We start from the raw sequence: 27,403 nt of genomic DNA, 5'->3' as shown, positions 1-27,403 counted from the left end.
TCATTCAGGCAACGTTTTCCCCCTCCCATTTGTCCTTTTTTCCTCACCACTTACCCTTTCCCTCTCCCAAAATCTCTCTACTTCTCTCTCCTCTCCTCTCTCTGTCCTATCCTTCCAAGAGAGTGGACGTCGGGCAGCTACAGTATCACTCCTCTCAGCTTGTGAGACCTGCTCCCTCTGGCCAGCAATGGCTCACCTTGACGGGTGACAAAGAGGTGGGAGAGGCTCGCCTCATACCGTGCAGATCTTGGTCCAGCAGGCTCTCCCTAATGGACGATTTCTGAGAGTGATAGAGGTTCAAACCTCATATCGTGTAGTGGCTAGAAGTCCAATCATCCAATATTCTCACCTTTATCTTCCTGCCGCCAAGAGAAGTCCCACTGGGAACAGGCTACAGCAGCAGAGATTTCTATATACTGGTGTGTGCGTGGGTGAGAGTCCCACCTGTAGGTTGGGGGCCCACAGACGATGTACAACTGTCTCGTTTCCAGGCTTGATCACCCCGGTGGGCGGTGGACAGGGTGCTCCCTCTTCCACTGGACTTTCTGGAATCGCACAGGTTGGTGCCTGAACAGACACCCTCGGGGGACAGGTCGAAATGACAGTCTCCTTCTGTCTCTTTCTCTTTTTCAGTCTTTTCTGTGCATCCTCCCTTTGCCTCTCCCTTGGTCCTCACCGCTACACTCCCATCCCCTTCATCCTGAAGACTACTTGTTTGTGTCTTTAAGTTTCTGTTATTGATACATGTTGAGTCTTAGTGAAATTAAAAGGATCTTTGTTTTATGTAGCTTTGTTTGTCCAACTGCTCCTGCAAGTCTCTGCTGAAATTGTGGGCATGGAGGGGCACTAACGCAGCCCACATTACCTGAGACTCCAGCCTTGGGTTACTTAGTATGAGTTTAAAGAACAGAAAAAAAAAAAAAAGGAACTTGCATTTCTCTCCCCTGCCTTTAAAGTGTAACTGTTCTGTGGGGCTCTCAGGAACTATCTGATCCACCTGTAGTCCCCTAGACTGAGGGAAAAAAAAAAAAGGCCTTTTTAAACTCAGGTAGGAAAACTATAAAATCTCTGGTTCTGTCTGTCTTTATGTAAAAATTGACTTGTAAATGAGCTGTATTTAATTGGCTTAAAGGAAATTGAGCACTTATATACATTCTCAGAGATATAAAAGAAACTCACCAGAGTACATTTCAGATTAATGTAAACATGGGAAACGCCCAGAGAATACCCCAAGGTTCTCCTCTGGGCTGCATTCTTAATAACCGGAGACAGTTTAAATTAGACAGTTTAAAAAGAAAGAAATTGATTTTCTTTTGCAACGCAGCCTAGCCCCAGTATGCCTTGAGTGACCAGGAGAAATGGCCACAGAATGGATCCCTTAACTTTAACAGCATTTTACGACTAGGTCTATTTTGTAAGCAGTCCCAAAACTGGGGAGAGGACCCATATGTGCAGGCCTATATGAAATTTTATCAAGACTCCAGTCTGAGGGATTCCTGTCATGTGTGTAGGCTCTGTTCCTGTGCTGCCTCCAAAAGATTCAGAGCCAGACCTTCTCACAGACCCCCTCTTTCAACGGCCAACTAGTCATCGGCACACCCAGCCTCCTTCTCAGGCCCCCGTTTCTTCCCCTTTACCACCTTCTTCAGCTCCCAGACCCCCACCTTACCCTGTCAAATCAGAAACCCCCAAATCAGAGCCCCAGTGTTTTCCCCAATGGGGCTCCAATCAAGTTCAAACTTAGCCCCCACTTTTGCCCCACGAGGCCTTTACCTACTCCAGGAAGTAGCTGATGGGAACAGAGGGATCACTAGAGTGCATGTACCCTTCTCAGTGGGAGACTTAGGAATCTAAGGAGAGGTTTGGCAGGTTCTCAGAGAACCCTGACAAGGTTAGGGACGAATTTATCAGGCTGGGGTTGACATTTCTCTCACCTGGCAGGACATCATGGTTATCCTGGCCCACTGTTGCACCCTGGAAGAAAAGGGGCATATACTGAGAAAGGCCAGGGAACACGCAGATGGCCTATCGGCCACCAATCTGCACTGATCTCGGAGAGATAGCAGTGAGCAGTCCTAGAGAGAGATCTTAGTTGCCTGACCAGGAATTGGACCTGGGTAGCCTGGATGAAAACCAGGAATCCTAACCGCTAGTCCACCAGGGACTAGAGGTTAGAAGAAAAGTGGCCCTAACTCTTTCCCCCGTTTGAAAGCAAGAATGTTTCAAGGAGGCAAAAACTGTAAAAACAGGTACAAAGTTCATTATTAGAGACACAGCACAATGTATGGGAGAGCACACAGAGAAACAGTTTATTTATTTAAGACAGAAGGAAGGCAGAAATACACACCCAGAGAAGAAGGGTATGGGCGGCCTCTCTAGTGAGGAGGAGCACAGTAAGTCAGAAACTAGGCAGATATACATACCCAGAGAGAAGTGGAAGTGTGGGCGTCCTGAATGAGGAGAGCAGTAAGGAGGTGGTTTAAATCACTAATATGGGACAGTCCTTCCAGGTCTTTGTTTACATTTGGCCAATTATCTCGTTTCTCTTTTCACACCTGACTGGTCCTAGGACCCTCCCCAACATGCATGTGCAACTTTTTGCTAAGATGGATTCCACCACAGAGGCCTATGGGTGCATGTCCACACTTATTATGGAGTGGGGCCCCCTCCCTTTTTGACCCCCAAGGCGCCTTCCTGTGCATGTGCAGACAGGGAAGTTTTCCTTCCCTGCCTCAGGAGTGGGCACCTTATCTCTTTACTTCAGCAGAGCTCAGCTTCTGCCACTGGCTTTGTCCTTGGAGTGTCTAGGTGAGAACAAAGCTTCAGTGTTACTCCACTTGACAAACGCCAGCTGTCCAGCCCAGGGGCCCATCTATCTTCTACCTCAGCACCACCAAATTTACCAAGTGGGTGGGGACACAATCCCAGAAAATGACCCACACTGGGACTATGAAGATCACGCAGGCCAGGCTAGGATGAGACATTATATTACTTGTCTATCATAGGGAATGAAAGGTGTGTGGCGAAGCCTGTAAATTATGATAAGGTCAGAGAGGTTACGCAGGAAAAGGCGAAAACCTGGCCGTCTTCCTGAACTGGGTGCAGAGGCATTCAGGAAGTACACCAATATTACAGACCCTGAGCTTGCAGAGGGGAGGACATTAGTAGCCATGCATTTTATCACCCAAGCTACTCCTGATATCAGGAGAAAATTACAAAAGCTTGAGGCTGGGCCCCAAACCCTGCTGTCGACCTTGGTAGAGGAGGGCTTCAAAGTCTATAACAACCGAGACTTAATAGAGGAGGCCAGTACCTTTTGGCTGCTCTGATTCACCCACCACCTCAAGGGGACCCTGGAGGGCTGAGAAGGCTGGACAGAAAGTCAAAAAGCTGCCTGGGCCCGAACCAGTGTGCCTTTCGTAGGAAAGGGGGGCACTGGAAGGGGGGGAATGTCCTGAGCGCCCTCCTGTGGGACGCCCAAGGGGCAACCCCGACCCACTCCAGTTCCTTGCGAATCTCTCAGATCTCTTGGATGAGAGATTCCCACACACCGACTGAGAGGCTTGAGTGCCTGCTCAGCTCCAGATCCTGCCTGATCCATCCTCATGACTCCAGCGGAGCCTCAGGTCACCCTCAGTGTGGCAGGTAGGAGAACTGAATTTCTCGTAGACACTGGAGCCACCTGCTTTGCTCTGACTTGGCCGGCTGGCCCCCTCTCCAACCGAGACTGTATCATGATGGGAGTTGATGAATGGCCAAAGGTAAGGCGATTTACCTGTGGAATCGGGTCCATTATTATTACTCACTCCTTTTTGTATATGCCAGAACGCCCTGTCACCCTCCTGGAAGAGATTTGCTAAATAAATTAGGAGCTAGTATATTCTTAGGACAGGGTGAAGTCCAAAGACGTAGAGAATTCAAACAGAGAATGCATCTATTAGCAGCCCCAGATGACCCACCTGCTGGTCATTAAAATATTCCCCAAGACATCCCCCAAGAAATTAGAGAACAAGGAGATCCTTCAGTTTGGGATACTTCAATGCCAGGAAGGGCAAAATGTGTTCCCCTGATAGAAATAAGATTAAAGCCTGGGGGAAAATACCCTGAAAAAGACAATATCCTTTAAAGCCTGAGGCACTGAGGGGGATCCAACCGCTGCTCACCAAATTCCCAAAACATGGACTCATTAGGCCCTGCCAATCCCCTTGCAACACCTGATCCTCCCTGTTCAGAAGCCTAAAGGGGAGTATCGGTTTATGCAAGACTTAGGAGCATTGAATGAGTCAGTCATACCTATTCACCCACTGGTGTCAAACCCATACACGCTCCTTGCCCAGGTGCCAGGAAGCACTCAATATTTCTCTGTTTTGGACCTCAAAGATACATTTTTCTGTCTTCCCCTCCATCCAGACTCTCAATACCTTTTTGCCTTTGAATGGAGGGACCCTGACACCCTGGAGGCTACCTGATATACCTGGACAGTGCTTCCGCAGGGTTTTCAGAACAGCCCCCATCATTCTGGAAACGTGTTAGCAAGGGAACAGAGGGAACTGAGTCTTTTTATTTGTTTGTTTATTTATTTATTGGCTGCATTGGGTCTTCGTTGCTACGTGTGGGATTTTTCTACTTGTGGCAAGTGGGGGCTGCTCTTCCTTGCAGTGCGCAGGCATCCCATTGAGGTGGCTTCTTCTGTTGCGGAGCACAGGCTCTAGGTACACAGGCTTCAGTAGTTGTGGCATGCAGGCTCAGCAGTTGTGGCTCTCGGGCTCTAGAGCACAGGCTCAGTGACTGTGACGCACGGGCTTAGTTGCTCTGCGGCATGTGGGATCTTCCCGGACCAGGGCTCAAACCTGTGTCCCCTGCATTGGCAGGTGGATTCTTAAACACTCTGACACCAGGGAAGTCCCAGGAACTGAGTCTTGAGAAGGGAACTCTGCTGCAATACATTGATGATTTATTGATAGGTAGTGAGACCAAAACATTCAGATGAAAATACTGTTAGGGTCCTAAATTTTCCGGTAAAAAAGGGATATAAAGTTTTCCCAACCAAGGCTCTGATCTCACAGCACTGGGTTCAATACTTAGAATTTGTTTTGACCCCAGGAGCACAAGCCCTGGCCATAGATCAAAAAACAGCAATTAGTGCATTACCATCTCCAACCACAAAGAGGCATGGCTGGATTCTGTTGTATCTGGATTCCAAATTATGGCCTTATAGCAAAACCCCTATATGAGGCTCTAAAGGGAGAGGAAAGGGAACCCCTTCAATGCAATAAGGACCACCAGCAGGGCTTTGAGACTCTAATGACTGAGTTGAGTGGAGCACCAGCGTGGGGGCGTCCATGTTTGGACAAGCCTTTTACCCTGTACATTCACGAGAGGTCAGGCATAGCACTAGGAGTCCTGACCCAAAAGCTGGGACCAGATCAGACACCAGTGGCTTACTTTTGAAAACAACTGGACTCAGTGGCTCTGGGATGGCCAAGTTGCCTGCGGGCAGTAACAGCCACAGCCTTGTTGGTTAATGAGGCTTCCACGCTCACCCTGGGACAACACTTAGATGTGTCGACCCCTCATCAGGTACAATCTGTGCTGGAAGTCAAAGGACATCATTGGTTGACTGGAGGAAGGTTAACAAGATATCAGGCCCTACTCATGGACACCCTTGCTATTACCTTAAAGGTGTGCCCAACCCTGAACCCAGCAACTCTGCTTCTGGCGGTTGAGAGTGGAGACTTATTACATCAGTGTACAGAGACCATAGAACAAACTTACTCCAGCAGGCCTGATCTTCTTGATGAGCCTCTTGACAGCCCTGAGGTCGAATGGTTTACCAATGGGAGCAGTTTTGTAGAAATGGGAACCCAAAAGGCGGGGTATGCCATAGTTAGTCTAGATGACATCATAGAAGCCAAGACCCTGCCACCCCAGACATCAGCCCAGAAGGCTGAACTCATCGCATTAATGAGAGCTTCGTAATTAGGGAAGGATAAGAAATTAAATCTTTTTAAATTTATTTATTTTATTTATTTATTTTTGTCTGTGTTGGGTCTTCGTTGCTGTGCACGGGCTTTCTCTAGTTGTGGCAAGCAGGGGCTACTCTTCGTTGCGGTGCGTGGGCTTCTCATTGCAATGGCTTCTCTTGTTGCGGAGCACAGGCTCTAGGCACACGGGCTTCAGTAGTTGTGGCACGTGGGCTCAGTAGTTGTGGCTCGCGGACTCTAGAGTGCAGGCTCAGTAGTTGTGGCGTATAGGCTTAGTTGCTCCACGGCATGTGGGATCTTCCCGGACCAGGGATCAAACCAGTGTCCCCTGCATTGGCAGGCAGATTCTTAACCACTGTGCCACCAGGGAAGCCCAGAAATTAAATATTTTTACAGACTCTAAACATGGATTCCACATGCTACATGCTTATGCTGCCATTTGGAAAGAAAGAGGAATCCGCTAGAAATTCCCCCATAAAACAAAGATTTGATTCTGGCTCTTTTAGAAACAGTGCAGCTCCCTAGCAGGGTAGCTGTAATCCACTGTAGGGCCATCAGAGGGAAGGATCTTTTGTGAGCCGAGGGAACAGTAAAGCTGATCAAACTGCAAAATAGGCAGCTTGATTGCAGGAACCTGAACAAGTTATGGCTCTAGTGATTGGCCCCCTGGACTCCCTAGTCTCCTCCAGTATTCCCCACAGGAACAAGAAAATGCTGAGAAATGGGGCTATAAGCAAGGAAGCACAGGTTGCTATTAAAGGGAGGATAAGGTTCTAATCCCTGAGGCCCAACTATGGAAACTCACTAAGAGCTTACATGAGGCCACCCACTATCGGAGCGATACACTATGGGACTTGACGCAAAAGGCCTTTTCAGGAAAGGGGCTTTAAAGAACAGTAAAACAAATAATGCTTGCCTGTGATTTATGTGCCTGTAATAACCCACAGGCCCATCCAATCCCCCCTTCGTTATTCAGGTCAGAGGGACATTCCCTGGGGAAGACTGGCCGTTAGATTTCACCCAAATGCCTCCACGATCAGGATATAAATACCTTCTTGTGTTTGTTGATACTTTCACAGGATGGGTTGAAGCCTTCCTCGCACACTCTGAAAAGGATAATTAAGTCTGTAAGTCCCTTTTAAAAGAAATATTTCCTCGGTTTGTTCTTCCAAAGTCTCTCCAGAGCGATAATGGACCCTCTTTTATAGCCAAAATCACACAGGGGCTCACAAGGGTCCTAGGGCTAGAGTACAAGCTACACACATCTTGGCACCCCCAATTTTCAAAGAAGGTGGAGAAAATGAACCATCCTTTAAAGAAAACCTTAGCAAAACTCTGCCAAGAAACTCACGAACCCTGGACCAACTTGCTTTCTATTGTACTCCTCAGGATCCGTGTACCCCAAGGAGTGGTCTGAGACTCATTTGTAACGACCTATGGGAGGCTTTTTCTTACTACTGACATTCTACTGGATGAGGAAGTGAACCAGGCCCTGAGATAAATGATTAATCTAGGACAAGTTCAGAAGACAATCCAGGACTAGGCCCACAAGGCGCTGCCAGCTCCCAGTAAAAATACAGACGAAGGAGCAGCTCCCTTCGTAAATAAACCCCAGGGACCAAGTTCTTCTTAAAACCTGGTAAGAGGGGTTTCCTGAAGACCAACTATTGCCAAAATGAAAGGGCCCCTATAGAGTGATTTTAGGGACCCCCACTGCTGTCAAACTGCAAGGGGTATCTAGTTGGATACATTTGTCCAGACTAAAGCTTTTACCTCCAGAAACCCTGCAGGTCACAACAGAAAGACAATACACCTGTGAGCCAGCGGAAGATCTGAGATCCCTATTCAGAAGACAGGCCCCATCGACAGATAAGTAAAATGATGCTGTGGGTTGGACTCCTGTGTGCCATTCTTGCCATTGTATGCTTGCCTGCATTCTACCTGTTGGCTCAGCCACACCCGCCAGGGAAGGAGCTCCTTTGTCTGCACGGCGTTTAAGGGAAACATTCCACCACAGAAATGCTCCTCCTATTGACTCTGTCCACATTATTGGTCCCTGTAACTAGGGGACAATGGGAAAAAAATACAATTATCAACATTTCCAGAATCATATCCGAAGGGAAACATTTAAAAGAATGCTGGATACGCCATCAACACCTCCAGCTGGCTACTGGTTCTTGCATTTCCCCTGAACCTGCCAGGCCCAATGGTAATAATTGCCACTCTCTCGACTACTGCTAGTTACACTTGCACCTTCCAGGGGGCTCATCCAGTGCTTTAATCTGACTCCCCCATACAACTTGACCGAGGCATGGGGCATGCTATGTTCAACTGCACTAATGGCACTTGTCTCACATGCCCCGAGAACCCCCTGAGGCATAATTACACCAGATATCTTGCCTCTTACATAGGGATAGACTACATCTACAACCTTACCCACTGATGCCCTGTTTCAGCTTATGGCCCCATGTCCTTAAACAACGCAGAAGCAGAATGTGAGCGGTGGGGAGGAAACATCCCATTCGCCTGGTCAACCCAATTCAAGCCACCTGTGGGATTCCAGGCAAACAGGGATCTGGCCTATGGAGCATGACTGTCTGATGGGGTCAGCAGGATCATACACAAGCATCTTGTTAAACATGTTGTAAATCTTTATATGTTTAATTATCAACATAGTGGTCTGCTGTCCCCTAATTGTTTAAGTACTGACAACAGTTATGTCCTTCAAGGACTGTCAGCTCTTAACAACAGTGAGACAGACATCAGGTCTGTACCCCTGAAGGGTTTGTTTTCCTCCACAGACACCCAAACCATCATATGTTACAGAACTATGGTCAGGCCCTGTTCTATTTCCAACCAAGCTATGACCTATAAATGCATTGATAATGTCCACTTCATAGAAGTGGAATAAGAGGGATTTTTATCTATAACAGCACCACTCAGGCTCACCACCAAACCCAGAGAGCACTAGGAATGATCTTAGCAGGGGTAGGGCTGGCCGCTCTATGGGGAGGCTTTACCTATCATGAAGCAACACTGAGAAATCTCACCAGACAGCTTGGTTTATGATGGAACAGACAGAAAAAGGCTTAATGGTAGTTAAGACCTCCCTTGTTTCTTTGGCTAATGTAGTTCTTGACAATCGTCTAGCTCTTAAGTACATTCTGGCAGAACGAGGTGGAGTTTATGTAATAACTAATCCTTCCTGCTGCACCTGGATCAATGCAACAGGACAGGTAGAGGTTCATATTAAGGAAATATACACCCAGGTAGAATTTTGGCAACAATTTTGGCAGGGGCGATATTGCCTCTACTTTCTGGTCAACAGTTAAGGAAGCCCTCCCAAAGTTAACCTGGTTCCTTTCCTTTCTAGGCCCTTTGGTGGCTATTGTTGTTTTCCTCCTTTTTGGCCCTTGTTTGTTTAACCTTTTGGTTAAGTTTGTGTCTTCTAGGCTCCAACAGTTTCAGGTAAGACTCGTGATGGCTCAAGGAATTCAACCCATTCCAGAGAAGGTGGCCCAGGTCCCTACAGGTCCTTGGAACAGCCAGTGAGGGATTTCTACACCTCTAGGATAGGCTCTAGGATGGGTCTGTGGCCCCAGTCCAGCAGGAAGAAGTTTCAGAAGAGACCTTCAACCCCTTACCCCTTAAGGATAAGGGTGCAGAGTCCCTCAGGGATGAAAAAGACAGGCTGGGACCCAGAAGCCTCTGCTGCAGGGCTTGCACCTGGACAAACATCTCCTTGAGTAACAGAATATCTATACAAAGAAACCATAAGGGACTAAAAATAGCTGCGTGCATGTGCAGTTGGGGCAAATTATGCACAACAAGATACAAAAAGACCAAAAGCCCAACAAAAACAGGGTGTTGGGAGCAAAAGCAGTGCACTGCACATGCCTTCTGCACCACCAAGGGGGTGGGCAGACCACCTAAGCCACCCCTCTGGCCTGACCCCTGGACCCACCCCTACCCTCACTCCACATAAGGGACCAACTCACATCCCCTCAGGGAGAGAGAAAGGGCACCTGTTAATGGTTTTCACTCCCTCATGCTGCAGCAGGGGCCTCAGTAAAGCCTTGCCTGAATTTCTTGTCTGGCCTCTTATCAATTTCTATTGATTAAGGAGGCCAAGAACCCTAGTCGATAACACAATCTCATTCCTTCCTTAATATTAGTTTTCAGACACTTACATATAACTCTATCTCCCCAGAGGCCTTTGTTTATAGTTATAAAATTTTTATTGCTACAGAATTCCTTTCGGCTCTTTATGATTTCTTTTGCTTTGAGGTCCCGTCTGGATCTGACATCCTACGATTTTGAGATGCTCCGTGATGAAAGCAATGTTTTAAACTCTAGTCTTGTCAAGAGCAAAAAGAATGTAAGGATGAAACAACGACGAGAGCAACAGAAGTGCTCTTATTGTTACTGTTCTGCAGAATTGTAAAAGTAGCTCAAAATGACAGCACTGTTGAGTCCCCTTCCTTCACATAGCTGTAAATTCATAAACAAGTTGTTTTCCAAGAGCATGTCAAGGTTTTCTCCTTCCCAAGAATTTTCCCCCAAGTGTTTCTGATGGCTTCATACCATGCATATCTTATCACGTTACCATGCATATCTTATCAAGGAAAAACTGCCTCCCCGCCCCCTTAAGAGCAGGTGCTCAACTCTCTACTTCCATCTGCCTTGTTTCTTACACTTCTGTCCTTGTTAGGAGCTTCCCTCCTTTGTTTTCCAGAGGCAAATTTGTAACAGGTGCCTTCACTCTGCAGGTTAACATTGCCAGAGCTGCTAAGTCCCCTGCAGCCTGTGGCTATGTTTCTTGCTATGGGTGCAAGCAAATGTACTACTGAGACTACCATTTGAATTTCAATATGCATCAGACTGACTATAATATCTGAATGAGGAATTTCATTTTGCTAATTTTAAACATGTAAGAGCTAAATAACACACTTAAAATTCTTTACTGGACAACACCTTTTCAGTAATTGTCCTAGCTTGGATGCCCTCTCCCTTTCTATCCCCAAATGCACAAAGTTCACCTTGTCCCTAGAAGAGAAGGGGTCACTATGATAGAAGTCACATTCTGCCTTCTTTTCTGAAAGTTTTACTGGACCAAACCCGGGTCCGCTTGCCCACGTGCAGTAAAGCCCAATCTACTGACACAAGGTTGTGGTGAAGGAAAGTGGAGCGTTTATTGCAGGGCACCAAGCAAGGAGTCCAGGTAGCTAGTGCTTAAAAGGCCCTAAGTCCCCAAAGGCTTTCAGGGGAAGGTTTTTAAAGACATGGTGAGGGAGGGGCATTGTGGGGCATGTGATCAGCTCATGGACATTTTTCTGGTTGGTTGATGGTTAGGTAATTGGTAGTCAACAACATCAACCTTCTGGTTCCAGTTGGTCTAAGGTCTGTGTGCTTGTGGGCAGCATACAGTTAACTTTTGCCACCTGCTGGGGTTTCAGTAACTGCAAAACAGCTCAGAGGACATGGCTCAGAATATTATCTATAGCCCTTGAGGAGGAACTAGAGGTCCTTGACTTTATTATTATTTTGTCTTGCTTGACTGTTTTCCTTTCTTTCTGCATTTTCTCACTTCTCTGATTACATTTACTCTTTGGAAGTTGGGGAAAGCCTAGGAGGCTAAAGTTTTTCTACAGACAAGAGGCAGGCGGAGGACATGGGAGTGGGGGTCTGTCCCGGAAGGCCCCATAGGGTCCTGCTTGGTTACAAAAGCACAACCAGCTCCATAAGATCACCAGGCAAAATTTAACACAACCATTTCTTGGGACAACAATTCTTGATCAGAGCCACAGGAAGAGAACAATAAGATGCCCCCTTCTGCCCAGGCAGAGTGTGCCAGATATTATGTAATTGCCTCTCAACTTCAAACACATCATTCTATACTCTACTTGGTGATGCTGGGTTTCTACAAATCATTCTACCCCTTTGCCAACTATTCCACCATTAGGCTCTGCCAGTGGAGGGTGATGGCGAGGTTGAAGGAATAAAAATGGACTTGTTCCTTTCTGTTCCAGTTTTGCTTCCTGTTCTTGAGAATCACACCAATGATGCTCCTTCACCCTGACAGCAGCACTCTGGAAGCAGCATTTATTTCTATCATTTCTATAGTGGAGGTTGAATCCAGCTTGCAAATTTCCAGCACTCTCAGAATCAGCATCATTTTCCCTCTCAGAGGTATCAGCACAGCCAGATATGTCCTCCCCTCAGAGGTCTGAGTCCCAGCCTCTTTCCTAACTGGGTACTAAGAATGTTTGGTGGACCCAGACTTCTTGCATTTGCATGCATGAGATTGAAATCCAGGTCATTTCGTTGGAATGTTAAGGATAAGGACATCACAAGAAGGCTGGGGGACTTGGGGACATTCAGTTTACATGTTAATGACTCACAAAACTGTAACTATATGCCAGACATCTTTCCTGCGTTTAAACAGAGGGCCTATATGTGCCTCAAACTCAGAATGTCTACAATTAAATCATTGTTTTCCCCCTTAACTCAGTGAATGTTGATACCATCTACCACTTCCCAGAAAGAATCACTTTTTACCTTCACAGACAGTCTCCAAGTAATGTCAATTTTACTTCCTAAATGTCTCCTAATCTCCATCTCTACTTCACAGCCCTAGTTCAGGTCCACTGATCTCACTGCATTACTGTAAAACCCTCCTATTGTCTCTTTGCTTTCAACTCTTTCCGTTCTAATCTGTCTAGAGTGTGTACGGCTTTTAAAAGATCTAAAAAGATAATAAAAATTTATCATTTCCAGGACATAATCCCAGATCTGTCCAGGGACTCTGAAAGACTCTCTTATGACTCCAAGTCATTTAAGATTTTGTTTTTTTTTATCACTGGCTCCGAGCAACGTGATCATTTGTCTTGTGTTGTTTACTTCATGTTTCTTGTGCCTACTGTTCATTGAACTTGGATCTGTGGGTTTATAGTTTTCATAGTTTGAAAATTTCGGGGCCATCATTTCCTCCAATATTTCTTCTGTGCCCACATTCGGGGACTCCAATAACATGTATATTGGACTGCTTGAAATTATCCCACAGCACACTGATTCACCCTTTTTGCATTCTCTTTTCTCCTCGAGTTTCACTTTGTATACCTTCTAGTGCTATGTTTTGAGTTCACTAGTCTTTTCTTTTGTCGTATCTAATCAATCATTAACTCCAGTGTATTTTTCATCTCAGTCATTATTGTTTTCCTCTCTAGAAGTTCTACTTTTATTATATTTTTATATTTTCCATGTCTCTACTTAACATTTTGAGCATGTATAATACAGTTATAACAACTGTTTAAATGTCTTCATCTTCTAATTCTAAGGTCTATGTCAATTCTGAGTTAGTTTCACTTAATTGATTATTCTCCTCATTATGGATCATGTTTTCCTACTTCTTTGCCTGTTAATCTTCGTTTGGATGCCAGACATTGTAAAATTTACCTTGTTGCATGCTTAGTATTTTTGTATGCCCAGTTCTCATTCCTTTGACTACCCAGCATCTGTACCTTCTATTGAGGCAGAGCTTGTATCCCATCATAGAAACTGACAATGCCAGACCCATTGTTTTCCAGCTCCTTGCAGTGAGGATGAAAGTCCATGACTTAACCATGACCATGACCAATACCAATACTTGTTCTACACTTTAAACAAGAAACAGGTGCAGGGAAGAAACAGAGATCACAGTGAGTTCATTCTAGGGACAGGAAGCAGCAGCAGCAGTAAGAGCATCTACACCCATTCTTTAGAGGCAACATTCCTAGTGACCATAGTCACAGTGGCCTAGCAGATGGCCACCTGGTACCCAGCAGCGTAGCAGTGGGGTTGTCACTAGACCTGTTCTGTAGTGAGATTTTGGGCTTTTTTCCAGCTGTGTAGTCTGCCAGCCTGGTTGTCCAGTTTTTCTAGAGATGCTGCAGGCCATCCAATATTCTTTAACATTTTTTATTATTGTGTGGACAAAGAATGTCTTTCTTGCAACATGTCTGATTTTCTTTAATTAACAATAATCTTTTGATGTTCTGACTACCTGGGTTTTTTTTGCAAAAACCCCTATATATCCTGGCTCCTCCTTACCTCTTCGGACAACTCCCTCAGAGCGATCTGAGAGGCTGCCTCCTGGGATTAAGTCCTCAGCAAGTCTGCCAAATAAAACATAATTCTCAACTTTTAGGTTATGCATTTTTTTCAGTCGACAATTGAAGTATATGTATGTGTGTGTGTGGTGTGTATAGTTATATTTATGTTTATATATATTTTTTTATATATTATTTTATATATATTATATATATTATTATATAATATATATATAAATATATAATATATATATTTATATATGTATATATATTTATGTTTATATATGTATATGTATATATATATCTCTCTCACATAATTGATGATTTTTCACAAACTGAATTTTCATGAACCAAACACATGTTTATAACCAATGCTCAAATCAAGAAACAGAATATTACCAACATCCTAGAAGCTTCCTTATTTCCCCTCCAGTCATTACCCTCTGCCATCCAAGGATAACCATAATCATGACTCCTAACATCAAAGATTAGTTGTGCCTGTTTTTTTAACTTTATACAAATTGCATCATACCACATATTCTTTTGTGTATGTCCATCATTATATTTATGAGATTCATTCTCATTGTTTTATGTAGTTGTGGCTTGTTTATTCTTGTTGGAATAGTAAAGCATTCCATTTTATAAGTATACTTTATAAATGCATTTATACATTTGTGTTGAGGGTCCTGTGAACTAAAAATGCCACCTGCCGTCTCAGTAAACAAGGGATATTACAGCCATCAGCCTCTACAGCTACCCCTGACGGTGAGCCCTGAGGGAATAGCTGAGGATCATTCAAAGGAATGATTTCAATGAGCCCAGACTCTTGCATCCTTCCATACACAGAAAAGCGCTAAATTTGGTGTTTTTAGCAACAATTTGGTCTTTGTTGCAAAAACTCTGTATATCCTGGCTCCCCCTTGCCTCTTCTGAGCAGTCCCTCAGAATGATCTGAGATGCTGTGTCCCGGGCTTAAGTCCTCAGTTTTGTCCACCAAATAAAATATAAGTCTCAACTTTTAGGTTGGGCATTTTTTTTTCAGTCTCCAAGAGCACACTCATGTTCAACGATTTGCTAGAGAGACTCACAGAACTCAGAAAAGTAACTGTTATATTCCAGTTAAGGTTTATTACAGTTAAAGGATACAGATTGAAATCAGCAAAAGGAAAAGGTACATAGGGCTGAGTTCAGAGAAAAACAGGCACAAGGTTCTAGGTGTCCTCTTCCAGTTCAGTCGCATGGATAGAACTTAATTTTTCCAGCCAGTATGGGTGACAACAGGTGCAAAGTGTTGCCAATCAGGGAAGCTTTTTCAAGACTTGATGTCCAGGGGTTTTGGGGGTTTATTTGGAGATCAGTCACTATAGGCATGCGGTGCCCACATGACAGAGCTCAGCTACTCAGTCTCACCCTCATCATACATCATGACATAAAGGCTCAGGCATACAGAAACAGGTATTCACATGAGTCACATTATTAGCTTAACCTAACTGGCATAGCCCATGGCTTTAGGCATACAAAGACACACTTTTCAGGAAGGATATTCCATGGGCTCAGAGAGCTGCTCCCAGGATCCAAGCCAAGGGCCCATTCTGAAGACTCTGGGAATGTACAAGGTTCAAGTAGTCCAGGCTTGCAGAATTAACCCATTCTGCATACTATTATACCGTTGATGGGTATTTAGGCAGTTTACATTTTTTATTAATATGAATAGTGTTGCTATAAACATTCTGGTACATATTTTTGGTGAAGATTTGGTGCATTTATATTGGGTGGTTCCTCAGTAGTGGAAATAATAGGTCATAGGATATGTATTCAGTTTTCATAGACACTGCCAAATCGTATTCCAAAGTGACTATACCAATTTAAACTCCCACCATCAGTGTATGAAAGTTTTCAATATCTTTCTTTTTTGTGGGGGCGGGCCTGCTGCATGGCTTACTGGATCTTAGTTCCCCAACCAGGGATTGAACCCGTGCCCCCTGCATTGGGAGGGTGGTGTCTTAACCACTGGATTGCCAGGGATGTCCCTGGTTATCTATTTTATATATAGTGGTGTGTATATGTTAATCCCAAATTCCTAATTTATCTCCCCCGCCCCTTTCTCCTTTGGTAACAAATTTGTTTTCTATGTCTGTGAGTCTATTTCTGTTTTGTAAATAAGTTCATTTGTATAATTTTTTTAGATTCCTCATATAAGCAATATCATATGATATTTGCCTTTGTCTGATTGACTTCACTTAGTATGATAATCTCTATGTCCCAGTATTCTCTCTATTCTTTTATTTTAAGATTTTTTTTTGATGTGGACCATTTGTAAAGTCTTTATTGAATTTTTTACAACATTGCTTATGTTTTTTTAATGTTTTTTGGCCCTGAGGAATGTGGGATCTTAGCTCCCTGACCAGGGATTGAACCCGCACCCCCTGCATTGGAAGGTGAAGTCTTAACCACTGCACCGCCAGGAAAGTCCCCCAATATTCTCTTAATGAATCTGTTTTTTGTTTAAATTAGCCAGAGTCAGTTTCTGTTGTTTACAAATGAGACTTCCTAGTTGATATAATCCCATCTTACATTTTCTTGCATTTGTGTCCAGCTTGGTCTTCTGCATTTCTTTTCATTTCGACAGATGTTTGCTGAGTATCTACACTGTGTGCTAGGAATGTAGACCCTGATCGTTGCCTGTGTAAGTCAGTTTGGCTGGACTCCAGGTCCTCTGACTGCAGCTTTGTCCTCAGGACTCCTGGTAACTCCACACTTCCTTTTATCCCCTATTGTCTGCGCATTCTTCTTCTTGAACCCCTATAGTTCTGGTCCTAGTCCTTTCTGATTGGCATAGAACCAAACTCCCCAAGCCTCAGCTCCAACAGAGGGTTTCCTAGTGTTAAGAGGAAGGGTCTCTCCCTCAGATCTTAATTAAGTTGCATAGACCAGTGTTAGGGGTTCAACTGTGTCCTCTCCCCAAAAAAGATATGTTGGAGTCCTAACCTCCAGTTCTTCAGAATGTGACCGTATTTGGAGATAGGGCCTTTATAGAGGTAACTGAGTTAAAATGTCACCATTAAGGGGCAGCCCTAATCCAATATAATGAGTGTTCTTATAAAAGGGGAAATCTGGATGCAAAGATACAACTGGAGAGATGACAATGCAAAGAGACACGGGGAGAAGATGGCCATATATAAGCCAGGGAGAGAGTCCTGGAAGAGACTCTTCCCTCACAGCCCTCCGGAGGAATCAACTCTGCTGACGCCTTGATTTTGGACTTTCAGCCTCCAGAACTGTGAGACAATATATTTCTGTTTAAGCTACTCCGTTCGTGCTACTTTGTTACGGCAGCTCTAGCAAACTAACAACCGGGTAAGATGGATCAGCTTTTCTTAATCGTTTTCAGATCACGTGGTGTACAGCAGCGGATCAGAGCATAGTGGCCACCCTTTTGGAGACACTGCTATAGAAACTGAGGTTGGGGACAGAAGAATTTGGGAAGAACAATCCCAAATCTAACTCCAGATTATCTGGCCATTCATGAGAACTTGAACAAGGCCTGGCTAAATCATGGAGTTCTACGCAACTTGTTCTTTCTGTTTTCACAAATTGATAAGCATGATTCACTTCTCAACAGCCATCTGTGGGAACACATGGACTGCTTCACTTAGTGGCTATTAACATCTGTTCCACAGTCTGGGGGGCACAATTTGGGAATGTTTTTCTCCCAGGTCCTTTTCTTGGGAACTTTTCCAAAACCAAAAGATTAATAAAATTTTGATAGATGCAGGTACAGCATGTCTTGAAAACTCCCTGAAACATCCTCTTCGCCTTTAATTTGGCAGGTTACCTTCAAAGAACTTCAAGCTGAATCCTTGTGAGGGATGGATTTTGGTTGTAGAATATTGTGACATTTCAGAACTCCTATTTCGCTTGATGGTCAAACTGTTGATTACAGAGGGAAAAGCAGGAAGAAAGAAAATGACATAAACAGAAAATACTTTGGGAATATTAAATGGATTCAGAGATGATGATTTACTGCCCTTCCAGCTAAACTTGGCAGTAAAGAATATAGTAAATGTGTCTCATGAGAAACTTCTTTTCTATTTCACGTCCTTCCTTTGGCTATTTTCACCCTTCAAACTCCACCCCCTTTATTTTGGTCTTTAGGTCTGGATTTGAATATATTTTAGCAAAGCTGAATAAATGACCCACTTGGTTGAGCCTCAGGGGTCAAGTTCTGAATACTGCCTGGAGGTGAACATGGTGACACACCCTCACGGACTTGTTCTGGTGACATTAAAGAGCATCTTGGTTTGCTGGAGATCAAGATCCTCTTCCACATCTCTGGTTCACTTCCTCTTGCTTCCAGGGACTAGTGACACTGCTCTGTCCACAGAGGTTACTTTGTTTCTTCCTCTTTTAAAATTGAAATGAAGTTCACATAACTTAAAACATACATTTTAAAGCATACGTTTCAGTGGGTTTTAGAATGTTCACAACGTTGTGCAGCCATCAGAACTGTCTAATTCCCAAACATTCCATCACCCCAAAAGAAACCTTGTACCCACCATCTGTCACCTCCTGATTCCTCCATCCCCTCCAGGCCTTGACAACCACTAATCTACTTTCTGCCTCTGTGGATTTGCCTATTCTGGACATGTTATGTAAATGGAATCATACAATAAATGGACACTGTGACTGGCTTCTTTCACTTAGCATGTTTTCAAGGTTCATCCATGTTGTAGCATGTATCAGGATTCCATTCCTTTATATGCCTGAATATTATTGCATTGTATGGATAGACCACATTTTATTTATCCATTCATCAGTTGATGGACATTTGGGTTACTTCCATTTTTTGGCTTTTATGAATCATACTGCTATGAATATCCATGTACAAGTTTTTGTTTGGATATATTTTCAGTTCTCTTGGATATATACCCAAGAGTAGAATTGCTGAATCATATGGTAACGCTATGTTTAACTTTTTAAGGAAATGACAAATGTTTCCCAGAGCTTTTTTCCAAGAGTAGGATGGTAAGACTGATCTCAGACACACTGTTGTTCAGGGGCAGCTTAACTATCAGAGAGAAATGTCCACCATAAAGTTGAAGATGCAGGAGTGGTGCCCAGATGAGATGCCAAAGTTGGATATTTCCACTTGGGCATAATGCAAATGCAGTGATTGTTAATGTTGCTGGGAGGTGAGGTCTCTGAGGGTGATAACAGGTGGAAAGAAGGGAGTACAAGAGACGTATCATAGGCCAAACACTGTCTAGGATTGTGCCTTAGCTGTGCTGCCAATTTAATCACCACAACACAATTAAGTGGTTGCTATCATTAGCCCCATTTTTAGAAGGGGAAACTGAGGCTCACCGAGTTTAAGCATATGAACTGGTTTCCATAGCTTGTATAGAGCAGGGCCAGGACTTAATGCTGGCAAAGCCCATAGATACAACCTGAAGAAAAAATTAAGGGATTAGAGGTAAATTTTTAAAAAGAGAGTACCATTAAGTGTATCAGGATGTGATAAGTAACATACAGTGTTCTAGAATAAAAGAGAGGTTTTTTGTTTGTTCTTTGTTTTAGGAGAAGGTTGTCAAATATGCCAGCTGTTACAAAGAGGTCAATTAAATGCAAAACATATGTGTATAATAATATCCAGTTGTCTCATTTCTGACCCATTCTATTCCATGGGATGTTTCCTCTTCAGACTTTAACTAATCCAGGCTGGGCTACATGCTGCTGGCCTATGTTCATTCCCTCTGCAGAGCACCAAGGACACCACTGTATCTCTGTTATAGATAATAAGTGCATTTCAGAAGGGTTAAGGAAATCCATTATTTATAGAGAAAACAGTTTCACAAAAGCTGGAATTTCAAAGCAAAATGAGATTTTTCTCACATTAAGCCGTGAATCAAAGTTCGAGTGCATAAGACTAAGTAACTCAGTACTAGAAGGATAAAAAAAATTATATTGCAGTGTTGAAATAAAACCATATTTTATGGAGGGAGACCTTCAAGATGGCAGAAGACTAAGATGTGGAGATCAGCATCCTCCCCACAAATACATCAGAAATACATCTACATGTGGAACACCTCCTACAGAACACATACTGAACGCTGGCAGAAGACCTCCCAAAAGGCAAGAAACTCCCCAGGTACCTGTGTAGGGCAAAAGAAAAAAGGAAAAGCAGAGACAAAAGAATAGGGACGAGGGCCTCCCTGGTGGCGCAGCGGTTGAGAGTCCGCCTGCCGATGCAGGGGACACGGGTTCATGCCCCGGTCCGGGAAGATCCCACATGATGCGGAGCCGCTGGGCCCGTGAGCCATGGCCGCTGAGCCTGCGCGTCCAGAGCCTGTGCTCCGCAACGGGAGAGGCCACAGCAGTGAGAGGCCCGCGTACCGCAAAAAAAAAAAAAAAAAAAAAAGAATAGGGACGAGGCCTGCACCTCTGGGAGGGAGCCGTGAAGGAGGAAAAGTTTCCACACACCAGGAAGGCCCTTCACTGGTGGGGACGGGGTGTGGCGGGGGGGCAGCTTCGGAGCCACGGAGGAGAGCTCAGCAACAGGGGTGCAGAAGGCAAAGCGGAGAGATTCCTGCACAGAAGATCGGTGCCGACCAGCACTCACCAGCCCGAGAGGCTTGTCTGCTCACCTGCCGGGGCGGCCGGGGGCTGGGAGCTGAGGCCCGGGCTTGAGAGATCAGACCCGAGGGAGAGGACTGTGGTTGGCTGCGTGTATACATCCTGAAGGGGCTAGTGCGCCACAGCTAGCCAGGAGGGAGTCCGGGAAAAAGTCTGGAGCTGCCGAAGAGGCAAGAGACCATTGTTTCAGCGTGCGCGAGGAGAGGGGATTCAGAGCGCCGTCTAAACGAGCTCCAGAGATGGGTAAGAGCTGCAGCTCTCAGCGTGGACACCAGAGACAGGCATGAGACGCTAAGGCTGCTGCTGCCGCCACCAAGAAGCCTGTGTGCGAGCACAGGTCACTATCCACACCTCCCCTCCCGGGAGCCTGTGCAGCCCGCCACTGCCAGGGTCCCATGATCCAGGGACAACTTCCCCGGGAGAACACACAGCGCACCTCAGGCTGGTGCAACGTCATGCCAGCCTCTGCCGCCGCAGGCTCGTCCCGCATCCGTACACCTCCCTCCCCCCGGCCTGAGTGAGCCAGAGCCCCTAAATCAGGGGCTCCTTTAACCCCGTCCTGTCTGAGCGAAAAACAGACGTCCTCAGACGAGCTACATGCAGAGGCGGGGCCCAATCCAAAGCTGAACCCCAGGAGCTGGGTGAACAAAGAAGAGAAAGGGAAATCTCTCCCAGCAGCCTAAGGAGCAGCGGATTATATCTCAACAATCAACTTGATGTACCCTGCATCTGTGGAATACCTGAATACACACCGAATCATCACAAAATTCAGGCGGTGGACATTGGGAGAAATGATATATTTTTTTTTTCCTTTTTTCTCTCTTTGTGAGTGTGTATGTGTATGCTTATGAGTTTAACTTTGTTTGTATAGCTTTGCTTTTACCATTTGTCCTAGGGTTCTGTCTGTCCGATTTTCGGGGGGGGGGGGGAGGGTGGTCTTTTTTAAATTACTTTTTAATATTTTTTATTTTTTTTTTATTTTTTATTTTTTTATTTTTTTTTTTTTTTGCTGTACGTGGGCCTCTCACTGTTGTGGCCTCTCCCGTTGCGGAGCACAGGCTCCGGACGCACAGGCTCCGGACGCACAGGCTCAGCGGCCATGGCTCACGGGCCCAGCCGCTCCGCGGCATATGGGATCCTCCCAGACCGGGGCACGAACCTGTATCCCCTGCATCGGCAGGCGGACTCTCAACCACTGCGCCACCAGGGAGGCCCAATATTTTTTATTTTTAATAATTATATTTATTTTTTATTTCAATAACTTTATTTTATTCTATTTTATTTTTTCTTTCTTTCTTTCTTTCTTTCTTCTCTCTCTCTCTTTCTTTCTTTCTTCTTTCTTTCTTTCTTTTTTCTCCTTTTTCTTCTGACCTGTGTGGCTGAGAGGATCTTGGTGCTCCGACAGGGTGCCAGGCCTGTGACTCTGATGTGGGAGAGCCGAGTTTAGGACATTGGTCCACCAGAGATCTCCCAGCTCCACATAATATCAAATAGAGGAAGCTCTCCCAGAGATCTCCCTCTCAATGCTATGACCCAGCTCCACTCAACGACCAGCAAGCTACAGTGCTGGCCACCCTAGGCCAAACAACTAGCAAGACAGGAACACAACCCCATCCATTAGTAGAGAGGCTGCCTAAAATCATACTAAGGTCACAGACACCCCAAAACACACCACCAGATGCAGTCCTGCCCGCCAGAAAGACAAGATCCAGCCTCATCCACCAGAACACAGGCACTAGTCCTCTCCACCAGGAAGCTTACACAACGCACTGAACCAACTTTAGCCACTGCGGGAAGACACCAAAAACAATGGGAACTACGAACCTGCAGCCTGCAAAAAGGAGACCCCAAACAGAGTAAGTTAAGCAAAATGAAATGACAGAGACACACAGATGAAGGAGCAAGGTAAAAACCCACCAGACCAAACAAATGAAGAGGAAATAGGAAGTCTACCTGATAAAGAATTCAGAGTAATGATAGTAAAGATGATCCCAAATCTTGGAAATAGAATGGAGAAACTACAAGAAACGTTTAACAAGGACCTAGAAGAACTAAAGAGCAAACAAACAATGAGGAACAACACAATAAAGGAAATTAAAAATTCTCTAGAAGGAATCAATAGCAGAATAACTGAGGCAGAAGAATGGATAAGTGACCTGGAAGATAAAAGAGTGGAAATAAATACTACAGAGCACTGTAAAGAAAAAAGAATGAAAAGAATTGAGGACCATCTCAGAGACCTCTGGGACAAGATTAAACACACCAACATTCAAATTATAGGGGTCCCAGAAGAAGAAGAGAAAAAAAAAAAGGGACTGAGAAAATGTTTGAAGAGATTATAGTTGAAAACTTCCCTAATATTTGGGGAGATTATAGTTGAAAACTTCCCTAATATGGAAAAGGAAATAGTTAATCAAGTCCAGAAAGCACAGAGAGTCCCATACAGGATAAATCCAAGGAGAAACACGCCAAGACACATATTAATCAAACTATCAAAAATTAAATACAGATAGCCTCATCCACCAGGGAGCAGACAGCAGAAGCAAGAAGAACTACAATCCTGCAGCCTGTGGAACAAAAACCAAATTCACAGAAAGATAGACATGATGAAAAGGCAGAGGGCTATGTACCAGATGAAGGAAGAAGATAAAACCCCAGAAAAACAACTAAATGAAGTGGAGATAGGCAACCTTCCAGAAAAAGAATTCAGAATAATGATAGTGAAGCTGATCCAGGACCTCCAAAAAAGAATGGAGGCAAAGATCAAGAATATCTTTGTTAAGCAAGAAATATTTAACAAAGACCTAGAAGAATTAAAGAACAAACAGAGATGAACAATACAATAACTGAAATGAAAATTACACTAGAAGGAATCAATAGCAGAATAACTGAGGCAGAAGGACAGATAAGTGACCTGGAAGATAGAATGTTGGAATTCACTGCTGCAGAACAGAATAAAGAAAGAAGAATGAAAAGAAATGAAGACAGCCTAAGAGACCTCTGGGACAACATTAAACGCAACAACATTCATATTATAGGGGTCCCAGAGGAGAAGAGAGAGAGAAAGGACCCAAGAAAATATTTGAAGAGATTATACTAGAAAACTTCACTAACATGGGAAAGGAGATAACCACCCAAGTCCAGGAAGCACAGAGAGTCCCATACAGGAAAAACCCAAGGAGAAACACGCCAAGACACATAGTAATCAAACTGGCAAAAATTAAAGACAAAGAAAAATTATTGAAAGCAGCAAGGGAAAAATGACAAATAACATACAAGAGAACTCCCATAATGTTAACAGCTGATTTCTCATCAGAAACTCTACAAGCCAGAAGGGAGTGGCATGATACACTTAAAGTGATGAAAGGGAAAAACCTACAACCAAGATTACTCTAGCCGGCAAGGATCTTATTCAGATTCGATGCAGAAATCAAAAGCTTTACAAACAAGCAAAAGCTAAGAGAATTCAGCACCACCAAACCAGCTCTACAACAAATGCAAAAGGAACTTCTCTAAGTGGGAAACACAAAAACAAACCCAAAACAATTAAGAAAATGGTACTAGGAACATACATATCGATAATTACCTTCAACGTGAATGGATTAAATGCTCCAACCAAAAGACACAGGCTCGTTGAATGGATACAAAAACAAGACCCACATATATGCTGTCTACAAGAGACCCACTTCAGACCTAGGGACACATATAGACTGAAAGTGAGGGGTTGGAAAAAGATATTCCATGCAAATGGAAATCAAAAGAAAGCTGGAGCAGAAATACTCATATCAGATAAAATAGACTTTAAAATAAAAAATGTTACAAGAGACAAGGAAGGACACTACATAATGATGAAGGGATCAATCCAAGAAGAAAATACAACAATTATAAATATATATGCACCCAACACAGGAACACCTAAATACATAAGGCAACTGCTAACAGCTATAAAACAGGAAATAGACAGTAACACAGTAAGAGTGGGGGATTTTAACACCTCACTTACACCAATGGCCAGATCATCCAAACAGAAAATTAATAAGGAAACAGAAGCTTTAAATGACACAATAGACCAGATAGATTTAATTGCTATTTATAGGACATGCCATCCAAAAACAGCAGATTGCACTGTCTTCTCAAGTGCACAGGGAACATTCTGCAGGATACATCACATCTTGGGTCACAAATCAAGCCTCAGTAAATTTAAGAAAATTGAAATCATATCAAGCATCTTTTCTGACCACAACGCTATGAGATTAGAAATGAATGACAGGGAAAAAAATGTAAAAAACACAAACACATGGAAGCTAAACAATATGTTACTAAATAGCCAAGATATCACTGAAGAAATCAAAGAGGAAATCAAAAAATACCTAGAGACAAATGACAATGAAAACATGTTGATCCAGAACCTATGGGATACAGCAAAAGCAGTTCTAAGAGGGAAGTTTATAGCTATACAAGCCTACCTCAAGAAAGAAGAAAAATCTCACATAAACAATCTAAACTTACACCTAAAGGGACTAGAGAAAGAAGAACAAACAAAGCCTGAAGTTAGCAGGAGGAAAGAAATCATAAAGATCAGAGTAGAAACAAAGAAAACAAGAGCAGAGATCAATAAAACTAAAAGCTGGTTCTTTGAGAATATAAACAAAATTGATAAACCATTAGCCAGACTCATCAAGAAAAAGAGGGAGAGGACTCAAATCAATAAAATTAGACATGAAAAATAAGTTACAACAGACACCACAGAACTACAAAGCATCCTAAGAGACTACTGCAAACAACTCTATGCCAATAAAATGGACAACCTGGAAGAAACTGACAAATTCTTAGAAAGGTATAGCCTTCCAAGACTGAACCAGGAAGAAATAGAAAATATGAACCGACCAATCAGAAGTAATGCAATTGAAACTGTGATTAAAAATCTTCCAACAAACAAAAGTCCAGGACCAGATGGCTTCACAGGTGAATTCTATCAAACATTTAGAGAAGAGCTAACACCCATCCTTTTCAAACTCTTCCAAAAAATTTTGGAGGAAGGAACATTCTCAAATTCATTCTATGAGGTCACAATCACCCTGACACCAAAACCAGACAAAGACACTACAAAAAAAGAAAACTACAGACCAACATCACTGATGAATATAGATGCAAAAATCCTCAACAAAATACCAGTAAACAGAATCCAACAGCACATTAAAAGGATCATACACTATGATCAAGTGGGCTTTATCCCAGCAATGCAAGGATTCTTCAATATATGCAAATCAATCAATGTGATACACCATTTTAACAAACTGAAGAATAAAAACCATATGATCATCTCAATAGAGGCAGAAAAAGCTTTTGAAAAAATTCAACACCCATTTATCATAAAAACTCTCCGGAAAGTGGGCATAGAGGGAACCTACCTCAACATAATAAAGGCCATATACAACAAACCCAAAGCAAACATCATTCTCAATGGTGAAAAATTAAAGCATTTCCTCTAAGATCAGGAACAAGACAAGGATGTCCACTCTCACCACTATTATTCAACATAGTTTTGGAAGTCCTAGCCAAAGCAATCAGAGAAGAAAAAGAAGTAAAAGGAATACAAATTGGAAAAGAAGAAGTAAAACTGTCACTGTTCGCAGATGACATGACACTATACATAGAGAATCCTAAAAATGCCACCAGTAAACTACTAGAGCTAATCAATGAATTTGGTAAAGTGGTAGGATACAAAATTAATGCTCAGACATCTCTTGCATTCCTATACACTAATGATGAAAAATCTGAAAGAGAAATTAAAAAAACACTCCCATTTACCATTGCAACAAAAAGAATAAAATACCTACGAATAAACCTACCTAAGGAGACAGAGGACCTGTATGCAGAAAACTATAAGACACTGATGAAAGAAATTAGAGAAGATACAAACAGATGGAGAGATATACCAAGTTCTGGGATTGGAAGAATCAATATTGTGAAAAATGACTCTACTACCCAAAGCAATCTACAGATTCAATGCAATCCCTATCAAATTACCAATGGCATTTTTTACAGAACTAGAACAAAAAAAATCTTAAAAATTTGTATGGAGACACAAAAGACCCCGAAAAGCCAAAGCAGTCTTGAGGGAAAAAAATGGAGCTAGAGGAATCAGACTCCCTGACTTCAGGCTATACTATAAAGTTACAGTAATCAAGACAACATGGTACTGGCACAAAAACAGAAACATAGATCAATGGAACAAGATAGAAAGCCCAGAGGTAAACCCACCTACCTATGTCAACTAATCTATGACAAAGGAGGCAAGGATATACAATGGAGAGAAGACAATCTCTTCAATAAGTGGTGCTGGGAAAACTGGACAGCTACATGTAAAAGAATGAAATTAGAACACTCCCTAACACCATACACAAAAATAAACTCAAAGTGAATTCGAGACTTAAATGTAAGACCAGACACTATAAAACTCTTAGAGGAAAACATAGGAAGAACACACTTTGACATAAATCACAGCAAGATCTTTTTTGATCCACCTCCTAGAGTAAGGGAAATAAAAACAAAATTTAAAAAAGGGACCTAATGAAAATTAAAAGCTTTTGCACAGCAAAGGAAACCATAAACAAGATGAAAAGACAACCCTCAGAATGGGAGAAAATATTTGCAAACGAATCAACGGAGAAAAGATTAATCTCCAAAATATATAAA

The sequence above is a fragment of the Mesoplodon mirus genome (assembly GCF_964341445.2).
Source record: "Mesoplodon mirus genome assembly, chromosome: 6".
Lineage (NCBI taxonomy): Eukaryota > Metazoa > Chordata > Mammalia > Artiodactyla > Ziphiidae > Mesoplodon > Mesoplodon mirus.
Note: the sequence above shows the minus strand (reverse complement) of the source record.